Source organism: Podarcis melisellensis (genome assembly GCF_964234715.1).
Source record: "Podarcis melisellensis genome assembly, chromosome: 2".
Lineage (NCBI taxonomy): Eukaryota > Metazoa > Chordata > Lepidosauria > Squamata > Lacertidae > Podarcis > Podarcis melisellensis.
In genome coordinates, this window is record NC_138529.1 from 56,345,794 (window position 1) to 56,365,285 (window position 19,492).

The following is a 19,492-nucleotide window of genomic DNA, read 5'->3' on the forward strand; positions in this document are numbered from 1 at the left end:
CTTTGTTGTGGGATCATCACAGCAATTATACTCAGTTTCTACACTAAACTATCATGGATAAATACTACAGGCTAAGTTACAACGCAACCCTATCTACCACTTATCCGCAAGGATTCACTTCCTCAAGAGATTTAATAACATTCCTTATCTTTATATAAAAAATGTTAATTTGAAAAGAAAAGATGCATATTTGATTATAGAACAAGAATGCAGTAAAAAGCAATTAAGCTAGTAACGAAACCACTTCCACTTGTTTTTCATCTCACGATTCTGTACAATTACCCAAGTTTGTTTGTTAACAATAGTAGCTGCACTTGCCATTGAGGCTGCATCGCATCTCATTAGATTAACAATAATAATAATAATAATAATAATAATAATAATAATAATAATAATAATTATTCCCAGAAGAATGCAGTTCTACAGGTTACCATACCATGTATACTTGGCATAGCCACAAGAGAAAAGTAGTATCTCATATTAACCAAATTAGGCTGGATCATGATTCAGGTGGGGATAACTACCCATGATTCATAGGCGTTCACATCACAGGTGCATGTGGAGTAGTCCCATGTTGGTCATGTAAACACTTGCCATTCATGCTGTTCTTTCACCATTTGCAGTGCATGGTATCATTTTTTGGACTTAGAAATGTTGGATTAGTCCAGCATCCTATTCTCACAATGGCTAGCCAGATGCCTGTGGGAAGCCCAAAGCAGTACAGTGGTACCTCGGGTTACATACACTTCAGGTTACAGACGCTTCAGGTTACAGACTCCGCTAACCCAGAAATAGTACCTCGGGTTAAGAACTTTGCTTCAGGATGAGAACAGAAATCGTGCTCTGGCGACGCGGTGCCAGCGGGAGGCCCCATTAGCTAAAGTGGTGCTTCAGGTTAAAAACAGTTTCAGGCTAAGAACGGACCTCCAGAACGAATTAAGTTCTTAAGCCGAGGTACCACTGTACCTGAATGCAACAGCACTCCCCTCTTGTGCATCTCAGCAACTGGCATTCAGAGGCTACTGCCTCCAACACTGGGAGTGGAACACTTCTCATGCATCACAACCATCATTTGCTTCTGTTTATAACTGCAGGGGAGCCTGGTTTTAAAAGCCTGCAATATGTATGTCCATCGATACTCTACTAATCATCTTTACCAAACTCCTATTTTTGCAGCCCCCAAGTGGCTCCTAGGTGCTCCGAGCTCCAACCTGCCATTAATACTTTCCTCATAGGCTCTAACACACCATCTGGATGGAGGTCAGAGGGCACATCTGACTCTGGTATCTTTACTTCAGGCAGGAACTCTAGATCAAAATGGAGAAAAGCTACCCATGTGTGCTATCTGAGCAGAACAAAAGAGAGGTTTGAATCTAACCCTGTATTAGTTCTTCTTGCAGAGCAACAAGCAGATCTTCTTTAGTGGGTACCTTTGCGGCCAGGCCACTGGCCAGTGTTTCCCAGTTATCAGTGCATTTTTTTAGACTTGCCTTGAGACCGTCTTTAAACCTCCTTTGTTTAGTAAGCATTACACTTACTTTTGTATAGAAACCATTACAGTTTTTGTTGTTTAGTCGTTTAGTCGCGTCCGACTCTTTGTGACCCCATGGACCAGAGCACGCAAGGCACTCCTGTCTTCCACTCCCACAGTTAGTATCTGTTAAAATTAGGGAAAATACATTTAAGCTGATACACAGGTGGTACCTAATGCCTCTGCAATGCAATCATATAAGTCCATCAATCTGCTGGAGATTTAGCAACAGTATAAATGCTATGTATCATATGTGATGGACTTGTAACAGAATATAGGAACTTTTGGACCACAATGTTTAAAGAAGTAAGTCTCATAATGCAATAAATGAAACAAAGCTTGACACATTTGGCTTTATTGAACATTTTCCATGAGGACCAAAAGGACTTACACCATAAGGAACTTTTAACATTCCTGCTTGTAGTGGCCAGATAATTTATTGCACAGAGCTGGAAGAATCTGGACCATCTTCATCTCACACAGTGGAGCCAAAGAGTCTGCTTGCTGGCCCTGACAGAGAAATTGACTAAACACATCAAGACGTTAAATAACACCCAGGATTCTGTCAATTTCACTGAAATGTGGCATCCATTTCAATCCTTTTCTACTACTTGTGCTCACCTCTGGAAAAATGTTTTTCCTTGACAATGACTGGGAGAGGTGGGGGGAGAAGGGAAAGGGGTAACTTCTTCTGCTTATTCTTATTTATTATTAAACTCAATAAAAATATCTTTTTTAAAAAGGAGAAATTAACTTGAAACATTGGGGTTAATTTGCTGTCCCAACAGCAGGTAGAATATAGCAGGAAGAGAGCAGCACTCTTATGTTTGGTTATACGTCAGAGATGTTTGCTCAGATGAAGGCTTTTTGAACATGCCAACCATTCTGTGCTTGTCAAATGCACAGATGTAGCAGCATAAATCCAAGTGGGTGAACCTCTGGCTAGGAATTACTGCAGTAATTACAAAGTAGGAAGAATAAGTACAGTGGAGAGCAATCATCTGGAGCACCGCCAGCAGGCCACCCTCTTGCATTTGGCAGCGAAAAGAAAGTACGGTATAACACATGTAAAGCTTCTCATGGTGCTCCTTTCTTTTACTCTCAAGCAGGTAATAATGTGGAGGTTTGCAAAACCATACTCTTATTCTAGATCACTTAATCCAGAACAAATATAACCTTCTAGTTCACGGCCCACAAATCACTGACACAAATGAGAACTATGACATACTGTCAAGTGCATTCTAACACAAGCCAGTTCAGCTTTTAAATTGTTGGAAGCCTTTATTTCCACACAATCTAATGTACATTTTCTCATGCATTCTATACATGTGCAAGGAAATGTATTTACAAGGACGCATGGCATTGTGTCCTTTTTTTTAATTAATTAATTCGATCTTCTGTGACTAACCATCACTGTAATGGGTTAAAATCTCTGCTCTGCTCTTTGGAAAGATGTAAGAGGTGGGTGCAAGGAATCTACCTTTTTCCCCATGCTGAATCCTATATTGGACTGGTGAACAAAAAGGGTGGTTCAGCTGCACTGAGAGTCTATAAAAATTATAGAGCATCCTTTAGTACTAGGGATTACCTTGTTATACAGCATCCCACTGTATTATGTCCTATGCTGTGGAGGATGAGCACAGGTAATGACTAACCATCATGCTCTGGGGGGGGGGGAATGCAAAAGCGTAAATATTGGCACTTAATCATACCTTTGCCTATAGGTAGCCTCTCTTCACAGCAGTTCAGCCCAGCATTTGGCAGCCTTGTACATTTCACTCAATCCCTTGCAGATGGACTGAGGCCTTAACTTGTCACTGCTCATCACTGTAGGAATACAAAAACAACAACAAAATCTGGGATTCCAGTTAGTAGAGCAAATCCCAGGGAAAGCCAGCCAGATACTGCATCTCCAAACTAAAATTTCTATAATCCTTCGCAACAGGAAGACTACTGAAACATTCCCCCTTCTCACCCGTAAAAGCAAAAAAGCTGTTCCCCCGCAGGGCTTCAGAGTCGTCCAGGTCATGACCTCCAAGCACACTCCTGCTCAAGCAAATAAGCTTTCCCAAACAGTGTTAAGCACTTGCAAGCCCAAAATAGCCACACATTGTTTGCGCAGGAGCTAACTGGCCAAAGCATGCCTAGAATACTGATGGTGCCAATGCCCTAAAGATACATTCCCCATTTAAAAGCCAAATGCAGCCTTAAGCTCACTGGCCATTTAGCGGGTTGTTTTTGTACCCAAGAGCGAGCAGTAGCCACAAAGAGTCACTGGCATATTTCCCCTCTGTTTCTTTCATAGGGCTACAAAGCTGAGCATTAGGAAGATCAATGGAGCCCACTAAAACCCTCATTTGTATTCTCTTCAAAACCGTTTCCAGAGCATTAAGAAGCCCCCAAAGAGTTGAGGAAATGGCAGAGTAAATAAGCTGGAGCAAGGGGGAAGAAATAGAGCCAGAATGGCTACTTAAAAAAAAAAATCACTGAATATTCAATCATGATTTACATACAATTTTCTACAGCCATGGCTTCTCTCCTCTCCTCTCCTCTATCTCCTTGGGAACAGAGACCTTTGTCCTGACACAGCCCTTTCTTTGCTTCATTTTGCTACAGTTTGCTTCACAAAACTTGGGAAGAGTCAAACCAATGGAAGGCCTTCTTTATGGCTTTGTTTGAATGGTAAAGAAGCATATGTCAGCAATCGACAGCCCATGGTCTCAACCAGCCCCACCTCTCCTTATTCCACTAACTGGCCAGTCTTGAATCTCTGTTTGCTTCCCCCAAGTTTTGTGAAATGGGCTGAGTGGGGAGGGACACTCAGAATTATTATTGACATGTTTTTGGCCTGGTTCCTGTTTACCTTCCCCAGTGGGAAAGTGGAATGGAAGCCTGGTAGATTGCAGCATGTCGGTAACAGGGTGATTTCTTCTCTCCTCATCCTGCTGTCCTCCCTTTCTGCCTCCCTTTCACTTCAGCTGAATCTATTTCCTTTCACTGCTGTATCTGGCTTTATAAACTGAACAACACTGGAGGGTTTTCCTCTTCTGGGATGCTGTGTTCTTTCCCTCTGTTCCTGTTCTGACCATTTCTCCAAAGAAAAAGATCCAGGTAGACATGGAGGGAATAAAGGAACTTCAGTCTCCACTAAGAATACTTGAGGAATCCTGTGGTTGCGAATTCCGATATCAATGGACATGATCTGTGCCTCCTAGACGAATGTGCAGGTCTGAACTTAGTTATGCACCAGCTTTCACATTTCCCAAATGCTCTGAGAGAGTTATTGTTGGGGGGGGGTGTTTGATAAAATCAGTCCTCCTGGAGTTTAGGACATTCCACACCTTTCATCAGCAGAGTTTCTTTCTCTTTGGGGAAAATAAGTGGCTCACGTAAATACAAACTAAGCTTTAATAATAAAGAAAACTGTAACTGTAAATAGCATAATGAGAGAAACTGAATACAACAACATGAGGCAAATCTGAGGCAAGAAAAAGAAGAGATAACGCACCCCTCTTAACTGAAACTTTACTGAATACACTGAAGGGAAGGGCTGATTCTGGAACATACAAGCCCCGCCCACCAGATGCCAAATATTATACAGATCACATTAGGTCCCAGTGTTTCTCTTACAGTTTTTGGCTCAAAGAGCATATCAAAATATATTTTTGGGAAACTATTTCAATATAAGTAGGGAAATGAGAGTACCCCTAAACAATTTTTTTAGGGGGAAAAAAGCACAGGAAATGTGCAATAAATAGGTATTTGTATGCAATCCTCATACAGATTTGTTGTGTGGTTGTTTTTACTAATTTGCAGATCAACATGGAAATTGGACAGAATGGAATTATCAAGGAACACATGCAAAAGCGGTACAGACCAGCAATTCATCCATAGCTGGTGGATGAATTCAATTTTCATTCAATTTAGCCACAAAAACACTGTAAGAAGGGCTATTATTTATTTAAGGGGCCTAGAGATTTAGATTTAGTGTATCTAGCTTCATAGACCCTAGATTTAGAAATCTTCCAACGTATCACTCTTCCAGCTCTTTGCCATGAAAAAGGGTGCTCTATAACTGGAGCATCCATGATAAGTTATCATTCCAGGTCATCTTAATTATTATGCCACTTGGATGTTTTTCAATTTCAGCCAATACTTGGTTCCACCATTTTGGATTATATTTGGCTTCCTTGGAGATCACTGCAGCAATAAATCTTAAAGCAGCCATTCTAAAAAGCCTGCTTATTCCACTGCTGAACAGCTCTGGTTAGAAAGCGTTCCCATCCTAATGTTTAATTTACTTTACTGTTATTTAAACCCTTTACAATTCTCAGCAGAGATATGACAAGCACTTCTTATCTCTTTTCTTTTAGATATCCTATTCTCCTGAGCGTTTGCAGTCCTTCTCATTTTCTTATTATTACATACCAATCTGATAAATTTAATGTCTAGCCTGTTCCAGCCACTGATAGAGGATGCTTGAGCAACGCTTTCTCCCATTGCATAGGAGACATTACAAGTCAGTTAAATCAGCTTACTGCAAATGAAGCCCATGTGATTAAGCTGCCTTTTGAGTTTTGTGCCTTTTGGTTGCATTCACCAATCAAGTGAGCATGAGCCTTTTGGTTGCATTCACCAATCAAGTGAGCATGAGCCATTATATTAATCAGGCTCCCATTCTGGAAACATAAGGCCGCCAGCAATACACCTTACTTAGCAAGTAGGGAACTTGGTCCCTTTCTGGAAAAATGTCTAAGGGCTTCTCCACACTTAGCTTTTGCCCCACGCTTTCCAGGCACACTTTAAAGCTCTATGTCCAAGTGCTCTTTTTTCCCACGCCTGAACTATAAAGCACAGAGCATGTCCAGAAAGAGTGGAGGAAAGATAAGTGTGGATAAGCCTTAAGGCTGCTCAGCTATGTGGGAGAGTTATGTAGCAGTTTCCTGCTCCATCTGATCCACCCAGAACTTGCAATGGCTGGACTGGAAGGCACAACAATAGGTGGAGCCTTAGGAAAGAGGTAGAACTACAGAGGCAAACTGATGCAAGAGAGATCTGGCCAAGCATAAGCAAGAGTAGCACCAACCACAGTAGCTTGGCACGCTTGGCATGTCAAATGGCCAGAAGAGGAAAGAAACCGGTGATTTCTCCTCCCTCTGGGGGTAAAGCCTCCCTTGTCTGAAGGGGCAGTTGTGTGAGAGAGCTCCTTCATTGTAAGGTAAGAGGAAGTGGAGAGCTGAAACTCTGCCAGTCCTAGATTGACATCTAGCGGCCAGCAATGAGAAGGATGCATCTCATTGAAAAATTGCTCTAAGAACCCAGGATGCTGAACCTAAATGCCTCACATGCACCAGGAAGGTGTTTGAATATACTCCAGAACTTAACCAATGATTGCCTCCTTGAGATGTGAAAGCAAAGGACTTCCCATTAACCCACAGCTGCCAGCAGCAGGGCCCAAGACTTGCATAGCTTTCTCTCGCACACACTTTGCAAGCTGTGACATCTAGACCATGTGCAGTCAACTCACGTGCTAGAGAAGAAACCACCCACCATGGTCAGTGGATATCTGTTGCAGTCCCCCCAAGTGAACTGAAATAGCTGGTGAAATTGGGGGAGGGGCCAAGGTCAACAGAAGAGCACATGTAGCTATGCAAAAAGTCCCAAGTTCATGTCTACCATTTCCACTTTTAAAAAAATCCAAATAAAACTTCTACCCGAGGCCGTGGTGAGTTTTCACAGGTCAGGCAGCCTAGCGGTCTGACTCAGCCTAACAGCAGTGAGTGAGTATCGTGTCTGCCTGCTTGGCTCCCCCATGGGCAAACCTACAGTTTGTAAGATAGGGAACATCAGCTCACATGCACAGGAAGATGCCTAGGAGCACAGTTTTGCCTCAAAACCCACCTTTCCTTCAGGACCAGCCTTAGGGGTAGGTGAGTTCGCTGCTCAACCCTGGGCACCAAGCAGAATGGAGAGACTAGCTGAGCTTAGTACTGTCTGCAGTTAGCTAGGGCAAAACTGTTGAGAGGTAGCTCTGTTCGTTGAGATAGCTAGGAAAGACAGAGAGCAGTAGGACCTGTAGGGTAAAGTTTGGCAATTCTGAACAAGCCATTCAACGCAGCAACACTGCAAACTGGGTGGGTGGCATTGAAGGCACTCTTCGACCTGAACACTATTTATCCTAGGGCCAACCCTGCTTTCCTTCTTATGACACACATGAGCCCAGTTTCACTGTGGAGCCTGTTTAATGAATGCCAAAGACCGCCGGAGTTTAATGTAACTCATTGTCCAGGAATAGCTTCACAATAGCCCTTAAAAAGAAAAACCTCTCTAATGCAGGCCTTCTTGTGCTTCAGTCTCTGTTCTAGTTTCACTTTCTATACCATACAATAAGGCCTTCAGGGTCACATTTCACTACAGAGCTATCATACCCTCTAGTGATGGGCACACAGAGAGATGTCCTGGTGGCAGGCATTGAGTCCTCAAAGGAAGGATCAGACATCCTACAGGTCGAGAACCTTGAGGAGCAGGTAGCCTCCCCCCCTGAATCCAACCCTTCAAAGATCCCCTTGAAGGACCCTCTGAATTGGTACCTGGTGAATTCTAAGAGGAGGAGTTGGGGCGGCCCAACAGTCCTCAGCAGTGAGGCTGCCAGAAGCTTTGGGTCAAGACTGGAGTGCGACATCACGATATGCACCTACAGACCCATGTCATTGGTTTACTTGTGAGTAAGGGGTCAGCTCATGAGTAAGGCATTCCTGAGAGCCAGTGTGGTGTAGTGGTTAAGAGTGGTAGTCTCGTAATCTGGTGAACCGGGTTCACGTCTCCACTCCTCCACATGCAGCTGCTGGGTGACCTTGGGCTAGTCACACTTTGAAGTCTCTCAGCCCCAGTCACCTCACAGAGTGTTTGTTGTGGAGGAGGAAGGGAAAGGAGGATGTTAGCCGCTTTGAGACTCCTTTGGGTAGTGATAAAGTGGGATATCAAATCCAAACTCTTCTTCTGATACTCCTTCACTGCCATCAGGTGTTGTTGAGGAGACCAGATTCTTCCAGCTTCTGGAAACAACACAGATCTCTGCCTCCTTGGTCCAAATTCTAGTCTTGCTGACTGCCTACATTGTACCTTGCCTGACCTCCTTGTTATGTTGACTGTTTCCTAACCTTGTTTCTGGGTCACATTTGGACCTAGACTGATTCTCTGTGCTTGTCCTTGTTTTGTTTGAACTGTGCTGCATCAGGCCCTGCCCTGACTGGTGAGTACTTTGGTAGAGGCTTATATTGTCTGTAACTGGGACCCTAGCTCCATCCATTGGAGCATGGCAGGAGGATGCAATACTTTCTGTAGCCACTAATCCTGAACAGTTATGATTCTGCATAATCCATCTATTACTGCCCTGCTCTGAGTCAAGTCTGGGGGGCAACCTGCTGATTTTTTGCCCCATTGCTTCCATGGATTGTAGTGGTAGATATCATTGGGGCAGCCCTCTACTTTGCTGTAAGTGTTTTACAAGCGACATGGGGGTGCGCAGCCAAGACCTGACTGCCAGTCAGCATAAATTTACAGTGGCTCCATAATTGAAAAGATCTGTTGTGTTAGCCCAGCAAATACTTTACAAACAAAAAATAACCCATTTTCAAGCACTGGTTCAATAAAGCAGGACAAAATAATTGATCAGTCAGTAGCTGAACAAATTAATTAGCCACAGTAATTTTAGCAAAGTCTCCCGAAATCTATATTTGCTACAGGACCCAGCAATTATTTGTACATTGCTTTGGAAAATGTTGACTGTCACCGGGCAAGATTCATCGTACTATAATCTCATTACGAGCAACATTCAATCATCCTCTGATTTGTATTCTATCATATGAGATAATAAAGACTGGTGAGAGAGAACTTCACATGAGGCTGATTGAAATCATGTTGCTTCGATAGCAAATACAAATATGGATAGTTCAGACTAGCTTGGAGAACAGCTGGCCCTTTGTAAAAAAGGGGTTGACAATGAAACACAAAAAATATATGAAGGGATGAATCAATTTAAGGTTGTAAAAGAAATGTGTCCAAGTCAATAAATGGTGCTGAATCACTGAAGAGAATCAAACCCGCCAATTCCAAGGCAATGTACAAACCAGGCTGTTAATTGTGCACATGAGTCACACAGATCTGATTTATCTGTGTGCACTTTTGTGTATGTTTGTCCCGCGAGTGATTTTAATTGAACTCTATTTTAGTGTTATCTGTCCACACTAGTGGACAGAGCTCGATGGGGTGAATTTGTAGTGTAGTCTCTGCTCCTTGATAAGCAATTCCCCACCCTCCCTCTAAGTCCTGGAATTCTGAGGTCCATTGTGGGCATGTACAGACAGGGGTGCCAACTTGAATAAAATATTGGGGGGTGCCAGGTAAGCCCCACCCTGCATAATCAATTGCATGATGTGGTGCATGCACATCATTTGAATGGCAATACCCATCAACTTGGGGGGACAGGCCCCCTCAAATATTTTATTGGAGGGGCTGAGGACCCCTTGGTCCCTAGGAGTTGGCTCCTATGTGCACAGTTATCTGTTTAATTGTGTGCAAGGCTTTTTTTTCCTTATAAAAATTTCAGTATATCAGGCTTACATAAAAGAGCAGCCTTGCTGCTGGCAGTAGAGGGTGCAGTGATAAGACAATGCCAAACAAAACATCACCACACACGTTGATGTTGCTTTAAAAAAAAAATCACAGACATAATGCACTTCAGAACATCCACAGTTGGATAACATGCAATTTTATGCTAGATTCCCCCACCCACCCCCCTTACTGCATTATCCGCAGATCATAAAAAAATCCAAATTAAATTGGAGGGAATGTGTGCACTGCCACTTGGATGAGAAAAAGATATTGTGTGGGTGGCACACACACATCCCACATGGGATGCTTAGAATCCATTGCAAACTGTCATGTGTACACAGTCAAAGACGGTACCATGCTTTCTACAATGGCTGACTACCATGTTGTGAAAAATCAACAAAATTACAAAAGCTGTGCTACTTTGTATGTTAAAGTAAGTGACAGAAACCTTAACAGAGGTCAACTGTAAAACAATAAACACAAGATGCTAAATAGAGTCAAGAACTGGAACAGAATGTCCTCGGTTTGATGTCTGATAGTGAACATAGCTGTCTGTATTGTATTCTTAAACAAACTAAACAATGGGAAGTACATGGTTGTGGCTGTAGACACAGGGGTAAGGCCAAAAATACTGGGGGGAAACAAGGAAGAGTCCTAGCTGCAGTCACTGTGGTCAGAAGAGGGGCAAATCCCCAATGGGGGAGAAGGAACCCCCGCAGACTAGAGCATTGCATAGGCACAGAACACAGAACTATAGCCGTGCTTCTTGTTGGCTAGTTTTGAGGTGGGGGGTGTTTCAGTATTTAAGAGCACACAAAATTATGCAAATATTTATTTTCATTTGAGTCAGTTCTCTCCTATTGTTTCCCAATCTGCTGCTGCTTTTGTGCCTTTTAAAAAAAAAACCCAAAACAAACAAACCCTGGACTCTCTTCTTCCTCAAAAGAGTCAAATGGGTTATCCCAACCAGTGCGCAGTGTATTACATCACAACAATGCATAGCCAATAAGAGTTGATTCTGATGTGAGATCACCAAGCACAAGTGTGGCAGCCTCCAGGATAGTTGACAGGTTTCATTTTCTTTTGATGTAATGCCTGGAAAATCGTTGAAAGGGAAATGTTTCCCAGTGCTGCCAAAAATATTTGCACAAAGCACCTTTTCTTTGGCTCAGCTCTAAGTTAAACACTAGTATTTAAGTGCCTGTTACACATCTGCATGAGGAACCTGGTCACTGCATTCTGCACTCACTTTTACCTGCAAAGAATCACCAAGGGTAATTCCACAAGGAATGCACTGGAGCAATCATTCTACAAGTGCAAGAGCTGTGTGCAGGATGCTAGTGCCGGGATGACTGTGACTCTCCCAATGGTCTTGGACTTTAGCTCCCATCATGACCAACCAACATAGCCAATGGAGAGGAAGGATGGAAGTTATAGTCCCAACAACATCTGGAAAGCCACAGGTTTCTCACCTCGTGTTAGAGGGTCTGTGGAACAAAGAAAAAAGAAGAAAAGAAATGATGGCTTAATAATCAAAATAGGGATGGTAATGTGCTATTATATTCAATCATAAGCATCATTCTACAACAAGAAGGAGAACATACATACTTTTCTGTGAACTGCCCTGAGACCTCTGGGTATAAGGAAGTATATAAATTCAATAAATTGTTGTTGTTTAGTCGTTTAGTCGTGTCCGACTCTTCATGACCCCATGGATCAGAGCACGCCAGGCACTTCTGTCTTCCACTGCCTCCCGCAGTTTGGTCAAACTCATGCTGGTAGCTTCAAGAACACTATCCACCCATCTCATCCTCTGTCATCCCCTTCTCCTTGTGCCCTCCATCTTTCCCAACATCAGGGTCTTTTCCAGGGAGTCTTCTCTTCTCATGAGGTGGCCAAAGTATTGGAGCCTCAGCTTCACGATCTGTCCTTCCAGTGAGCACTCAGGGCTGATTTCCTTAAGAATGGATACGTTTGATCTTCTTGCAGTCCATGGGACTCTCAAGAGTCTCCTCCAGCACCATAATTCAATTCATAATTCAAAATTCAATAAATAATATTAACTTTAAGATAATCTATAAGTCAGTGCCTGCCATCAACACCTTTTTTTGTTGGGTGCAACCAACCACCTTTCTTTTCATTTTCCTTGCACAACATAAGCTCCACTTCAAACAACTAGTGAACTGCATAGAAAAGTGCCCATGAGATTTGGTTCCTGATGGCAATGTATCTTTAGACACACCATCTCCAAATGGTCATGTATCAAATCCCTGTGGACTAGCAAGTCACCCATCTGTCTTCCCCAAGATCTTGTCTGTCTTAGCACCAAACCTAGATGTTTGAACAACTCCCCAATGGCAATTAGAAGGATAGTCTCACTGCCTTAACACTTTGCACGTGCTATTGTATATCTTCGCTAACTGGTGCTCATTGATCTCGGCATTGACAAACGCAAATCACACATTCAACAAGCCAGGGCTATTGCAGTCATAATCAATGCCAATTGTAAAAGACATTTGAAACTTTGTATTCAGTTTGCCAGAACTACTCCTCCGTTACCTGGGCAAACAATCTAGAACAAGAGGGTGTGCTTTATGTTAGCACACAGAGTAGCATACAATGTCAGCTTTTGTCTGAAGGGCTTTCAGTGTTTGTTTAGAAACATCCCTCTTTTTCAGGTTTGTAAAATAGCTGTGTGCCGTGCAGTCACAGCGCCCCCTGCTGCATATTCAATGGAAATTGGGAGATAACACTCCAGAAAACTGTACTTCCAAGTGGGTGCTAACTTTAACACAGAGAGACACAACTCTCTTTCTTCTCAATAGGCATAGAAGTTTCATAAGAGGAGTAATTAATGGGGTAATTAATGAAGTGGACAGACTGCAAGAAGTAAAGAGGAAGGCTGAAAACATCTCACTACACTCAGGGCCGCCACTACCATTGGGTAGGGTGAGGCAACTGCCTCAAGTGACAGGTACTGGTTATACCTCCTGAGTCCCCAAGCTGTTTCCCTCACTTGGAATACAGAGCGGTTATTTATTAGATTTATCACCTGTCCATTAGATCATAGGGTAGGTTACAACAATATAATACACCATTATAAAAACAGGTAAAGTCATAACAATTGTAAAACAAAGATAGGTGTCTCATGGTCTGTCTTGGATTGCTTTACTAGTCTGATGCTTCAGGTGTGGTAAAGGGTGCTATCCTGTTGCCAGGGTGGCAAAATGTCTTCCACTGGTCCTTACTACACTAGACTTTGCTACTGTACAATCTTAAGAAGAGTACAGTTAACCCATCCATAAGTCTCATCTAGGAACTGAGACAGATACAGTTAGAAAGGTAGCATTTATATCTTTACAATCAAATGCTAGGCCATGGGCCCCTTTTTTCCTGCAGAAGGATGGGTTCAGAGAACTGCTGGGGCCATGCCAAAATGGGTAGAATAAGAACAGTTTTCTGCCAACACTTCCTTAGAAAGCTATAAAGCGGCCATGGGGCTTCACCCAGCTTTTTCACTAGGCAATACAAAAGGGACACTTCTGCCTCAGTAGAAGCCACTTTGGCAGGAGCGTCCTTCTAAAGGTCCTGAATCAGTAAACAGAGTCCTTTTCCCCACCCTCACTGAATAAGCTTTAGCACGGATGCCTTTTCTGCAGTGACCCCAGATACAGTGCCGGTGCCAGACTATTTTGCACCCTAGGCGCCCCCCCCCAAAAAAAAATAAATAAATAAATAAACAAATTGGCTAACTTCAGTTTTCCAAAACAGGTGTCTTGTAGAAATGATAAAGTTATTTGAAATATAAAATAAAAGTAAAATGTTATCAGAAATGTATAAGGTATACTAAGCAAAAACTAATCTGTATAAAACTGTGCCCCCTCAGAGATCAGCACTGCACCCCTCTGAGGTCTGGGCCCTAGACGGCTGCCTAATTGGCCCAATGATAGCACCAGCCGTGCCCAGAAAGAACCATTGGTTCCTGCCTGAATCAGTACTCCTGGGGTATTCTTGCAGCAAAGGCATCAGGCCCCAAGTCCTTTCACAGCAACCCTTTTACTCATATCTCTTTACATACCTCACAATAATAGCAGTCACAAGCTATGCAATCATATAAAGATCTATTGAGATTGAGAAGTAAACTCCACTGAGCTGGGTAGGATGTACTCCCATGTAATTATGACATTTATAATATTGCAGCCTAACCAGCAAGCAGCTCAAGTCTTGTCCAAATGAGCCATGTAACCTCAAAAGCCAGTCCTGTCTGATACTGATTGGCCCATTGCTTTCAATAAATGAAATAAAGTTCAAATTTCTTTTTTTTAAAAAAAAAAAGCATGTTACTTTTAAAAAAAACTTTTGACTTCAAAACAATTTCTTAACATCAGCGCTATTGTGGTTTTGTATGAAGAATCATGTCCAAATCTAGCTTTTATTTAATCTAATAAATAAAAAAAACTCTGAGGACTCCTCAGCTTGAACAAGGGGTCTTAATCTTCCCATTTTAACAAAAGACAAAACATAGCTACTGAAGTACATTTCAGTGGTTCATAATTCAATAGGCAATAGACCTTGTAATTAAAAATAAATGTGAAGAACTGTCTATGCAAATTCAATAACTGGACCAATTATGGGGAAAATTCTTTGCTAACCAAATACAGAGAACACTGCCAGTGTAAGGGCCTGAATTGAATACTTCTGTACTACACAGAGTGGATTTACAAACCATGAAACTTGGAGATCACTTGGGGGTTATTGTTTTTTACTGCTGGTGGGTTTTTTAGGAAATATAAAATTTTGCTGTACAGGAAAATATTGTGAATTGGATCCTGTGGATGTATTTACAGCTCCCTCTACCCTCAGTCTCTCAAAGGCACTTCTGAGAGTCAGGGACCCTTCGGAATTATGTAGGATGTGGTCCATGGGCTGCGGTTGGATGAGGAATCCGTTACCATCAGAAGAAAACACACTCCTTGCCAGAGCAGAATCAAAGCAGTCCTTTTGGACTCAAGACCTTGTTTTTCTGGAACTGGAACTGAACCATCATCTAATCATCTTGCAACACCAACAATGGTGTCTCAAAGTACTTCCCTTTGCTTTTCCTCATAGGAGTGACTGTCAACCATGGGTGAAAGAGGTGCATGTGGGGATATCAGCGCCATGGAGATGAAACCTACTTACAGTTCCAGCAGCTGTAGATGCTGGCAGCTGAGCCTACTCATATGGACACATTTCCCAGCTCCCTCTTCTCTTTAGCCACATCCAGGATTATATTGCTGAGTTGTGGAGAGACAGAACTGTTGTGCACTTTATGTGGGGCTTCTCCCAAAACTGTCCTGAATATTCAAGTGGTCCAGAATAAGACTGCTCCCTTTTGGGGATTGGTGTGTCAGTGAGGGTATACATAGAAGCACCCTTAAAGACCCAAAAAGAACCCAAAGTGTTCAGGTCATGTCAAAACCAGCACCTTGGACTGGATCTGAAAACAAAGTAGTACCCAATGAAGTTATTTCAAAATAAATATTATATGTTCATAGAATCATGATGGCCTGTGTAGATAATGTGTATGCCTTGCTTGGAGTTGGCTTGCCTGTGTAGACTTGTGTCCACTTCTAAGGTCAGTACTTGGAAGTTATATCTTCAGGACCAAAGAATGTCAAGTTCAAGCATCTTTTACTTTGATTCTCCATAACTGTAAGCCTCCAAGCACTATTTAAAACTATATTGTTGCTCTACAAAGAGTTACTTTTTAAAATCAGGCCAGTTGCTATTTGAACCCTTCCTTCTCAGGATCTGTAAAGAGGCATGATCCCTCTAAAGCAGTGGTTCTCAACCTGTGGCTCACGACCCCTACCGGGGACGAAGACCCTTTCACAGGGGTCACCTAAGACCAGGGGTTGGCAAGCTTTTTGGGGGGTGGGCTCCTCCACCGATGACAGCCTCTGCTGCTCACAAGGGCAGGCACAGGAGCTGCACTTAGCAGAGAGGCAGCGGCAAACAGCTTGCTTCCTCCTCTCGGCCAATCACAGCTGCCGCTTGCTCATTGGCCAGGGCCTCATTGGCTGGTGATTTGCTACACTGGGAGGAGGGGGAGGTTCCATGCAGAGCTATGCTAACTAGACATGTTCAGTGACAGGTGACAGAAAAGGGACAACATTTTGCTGTTTCCACAGAACCCATCGGTCTGAGAATTTCAGCTTTCAGTTTTAAAAGGCACTTTTTAAGCTTTTAAACTACAAAGTATTCAGTATTCAAGACTAGCAATGACATTCATGTGGAAGAATATTAGTCCTTTGCAGGGATATTGTGGCAACTTAAAGACCAACACATTTACTATGGTATAAGGTTTCATAGAGTACAGTCTACTTCATAAGTTGCAATAAGTGCAATTCTTGAATAACAGATATTTGTGCACATGGGTTTTTGTGGGGGGTGAGAATAAAAAGTGATATCAGAGAGAAATAAAATGCAGAAAACAACAGACAGTGTTAATTACAGACTTTCCTTTGATGAGAGACTTGAAGCCATCCTGCAACCTTGAATCTTAAACTGTACTGAGCATCATTTGCTTGAACTGTTTCATTCCTACTTTTTATATTCCACAAAAATCAAGAAAGCTTATATCAATAGGAGTTCTCAACTTTCATCTACTGAAAACCTTGGAGAATATTTTATTCCTTTCACGAGAACACTGATGAAAGGCATAATTCACTTTCATAGGAGAAAGTTCCTCACTTCAAGAGATGAATTCATCCTTGCCTCTGGTAAGCTAAGGGGGTTTTGATATTAAATTGATTTTTTTTTCCTTGTTTATCGTTTCTCTCTTAATTTGACACATTTGATTACCTCTTACTAAAGTTTCTGCTTAAAAGGTATAATTAAGCAGAACGAAACAAAATCTTAAAATTCAATTCTGCTTAACTGGTCCCATTATGTCACATTAAATAAAGCAACCATTTTTAAAATGCAGTAAAGGCACAATCCTGTTCCGAAGATCTACTACAGGGGTAGGCAACCTAAGGCCTGGGTGCCAGATGTGGCCCAATTGCCTTCTCATTCCGGCCCACGGGCGGTCCAGGAATCAGCATTTTTCTACATGAGTAGAATGTGTGCTTTTATTTAAAATGCATCTCTGGGTTATTTGTGGGGCCTGCCTGGTGTTTTGACATGAGTAGAATGTGTGCTTTTATTTAAAATGCATCTCTGGGTTATTTGTGGGGATAGGAATTTGTTCATTTCCCCCCAAAAAATATAGTCCAGCCCCCCACATGGTCTGAGGGATGGTGGACCGGCCCCCTGCTGAAAAAGGTTGCTGACCCCTGATCTACTAGCTGCGCAGCCTTAAGAATAAAGGATTGGTGAACAGTGGCGTAGTGTGGGTTGTCAGCACCCAGGGCAAGGCAAGTAATTTGTGCCCCCTAACCTGTGGATTTGTGCCCCCTAACCCTAACCCCCAGATGTTGCGCCCAGTGCGGCCGGCCCCCCCTGCACCCCCCACGCTACGCTACTGTTGGTGAATATGTAAATCTTGGTTTCTCATGTTTCCAATCTTAAATCCAGTTCTTCACATTTCCAGCTCAGCTTTGGGAAGGGGGAATAAGTCCTCATTCTCCTAATGTATGCCTTCCTGTATACATCTGATGCCTAATACATACATTTTTGCCAAGCAATTTCCCTTAATATAATGCATTCTGTATGTTATTTTCACGGATATATGCATTCATATCACCCTGGCATGTGCATTTTTGTACACATTACTTAGCTAGAGAACTGTACTGAAAATTTCAAAGAATGTCTGTGTTTCGTTTCACGTATTGCTTTGAAAGGGCAAATTAGGTGGGCTCACCTATAAATATGAACTGAGTCAAATTTCTCATCTCTTCCTACTTAGGAAGCAGCATAAGTGTCAAACACCAGTGGAATGATAGATACAGAAATGTGGGCAGATTGTGGGTGTGTTGTGCTTATTCCATAGCCAATGCCCTTTAATTTCTACAGCACAGCCACAAGGATGATGCAACTTTACACCACATCAAGGGCTGGTGTGTTTTCCCTCCCAGGAAAATCAATAGTTTTAAAAAAGCAGTACCAACAAAAGCAATAGAAAATTTAGCAAGCAAAGTTCCAGAAGGTGTGGAGCTAGATTTGGCAGCATGTACCACAGTGGACACTGTGCATGAACCGTATGAAAAGGTTCTTCCTAATAATAATAATAATACCTTTACACCAGTAATAATACACCAGTGTGGTGTAGTGGTTAAAAGGTAAAGGTAAAGGTACCCCTGCCCGTACGGGCCAGTCTTGACAGACTCTGGGGTTGTGCGCCCATCTCACTTAAGAGGCCAGGGGCCAGCACTGTCCGGAGACACTTCCGGGTCACATGGCCAGTGTGACATCGCTGCTCTGGCGAGCCAGAGCCGCACACGGAAACGCCGTTTACCTTCCCGCTGGGACTCCCAAGGGGAATGGGCAGGCAGCTTGTTAGACTGCAGATTGGCGTCTTTCTGCTTGATATCCTCTGCAAAGGCCTCTCAGTGGCATGGGTGCTGCCTCTGGGGTGTACAAGGCAATCAGAGGAGGAGGGAGGAGTTTTTGCTTGCATAGTGCCTGCTAGGGGTGGCCTATGTGGCACCATTGCAGGTGTTGCAATGGAGGGTGCTAAAAGGACTTGTTAGTCCATGCAAAAGCCAAGCCACGCAGCAGCAAATCCTGTCCAAGGCTGAGTCCAGATGGGGGTATTAGCTCACAAACTCTGATTTTTCTGCACGTTCTATTAGCACACTCCCTTTTTCCCCAGTCACCCTATTGATCTCTGTTCTGCTGCTTGCTGCCTGCCCCAGAATTGGGCAGAAGATATTCAAAGTACAATCTCATGTGTAGCTTTTGTTACTCTCCTCACTCTTCCCTCAGATAGCTCAGATGATTAGACAGCCATCAGTTTGTTCTTTATTAAAAAATAATAATTGTGCAGTTCTGATTTAACAGACCTGTCCAAGATGTGTAATAATAAAAACAAAATGCAGCAGCTTAGTGCTCTGAGTGAGGCCTGTGTGTGTGCCAATGCTTCAGCTAGTGAAGATAATTCCATTTTTGCTGCCTTCTCCAACCATTAAGCTTCAAGCATCCAAGGATCTGGTCATGTTGCTGAGGCAGGAGGTAAATCAATTCAGTCCTGAGCCTCTCGCTGATGCTTTTTTCAAACCTCTCCACTACTGAAGGATTTGGGAGGTGCGGAAACAGCAGGAGGCAGCAAGCGGGGTTGCTCTTTTGCCTCTTCTTTGTTTTTCCCCAAAACCTTTCCAAAAGCCTCTTGCAGCAAACTCAGGGTTGATTTGATTCCCTTTCACC